The 604-nt window shown below is 71.9% G+C and overlaps 1 protein-coding gene across 1 annotated transcript in view; it reads left to right on the forward strand.

Moving 5' to 3' along the window:
- CSNK1E (casein kinase 1 epsilon) overlaps nucleotides 1-604 on the forward strand; it is a 35,781-nt gene that overhangs the window by 10,543 nt on the left and 24,634 nt on the right. The window lies entirely within an intron of this gene.

The raw sequence follows: 604 nt of genomic DNA on the forward strand, positions 1-604 counted from the left end.
CCCCCGGGCCTTCTGTCAGCGTCCTTCCATCTCTTGCTGTCCTGGGAAACCGGTGATCCCTGAATCAACCTGGCCTGTGTTCTCCGCAGCACTCGGAGAATGCCTGAAGGCGGAGCGAGCCCCCAACTCTCAGCATTCTCGGGTGGCAGTAAGGGGCATATCCGCTGGCCTCGGAGGGGGCCGCTGCTTTGGGTTTAGAGGAGAGACAACCCGGCAGCGGGGAGAGGAGGCTTTAGGTCTAGAAAACTCCAGCTTTCTGCGCGCCCTCCTCCTCCGCACCCCACCCAGTTGTGTCCACCTGTGCCCTCGACCGCATCCGGGCGTCAGTGCCTGTGTGTGCTCCCCGGCCCCACACTTGAGGCCGCGCTCCCGCGAGGCGCTCCCCGCGGAGCTGGGGAACCGTGTTTGCCGGCTGCGGCCCCCCGGCGGCCCCGGGCGCCGAGGGCGCGGGCCCTTTAAATCCTCCGGGGCGGCGGCGGCGGCGGGCCGGGGATGACATCAGCGGGCGGGCCCGGGGCTCAATGGGAGCCGGCGGGGGCGCGCCGGGCGGGAGCGCGCGAGCCGGCGGCGGGGGCGGGCGGGCAGGAGGGCCCGGAGGAGGGCG

Source organism: Equus quagga, chromosome 19 (assembly GCF_021613505.1).
Source record: "Equus quagga isolate Etosha38 chromosome 19, UCLA_HA_Equagga_1.0, whole genome shotgun sequence".
NCBI classification, from domain to species: Eukaryota; Metazoa; Chordata; class Mammalia; order Perissodactyla; family Equidae; genus Equus; species Equus quagga.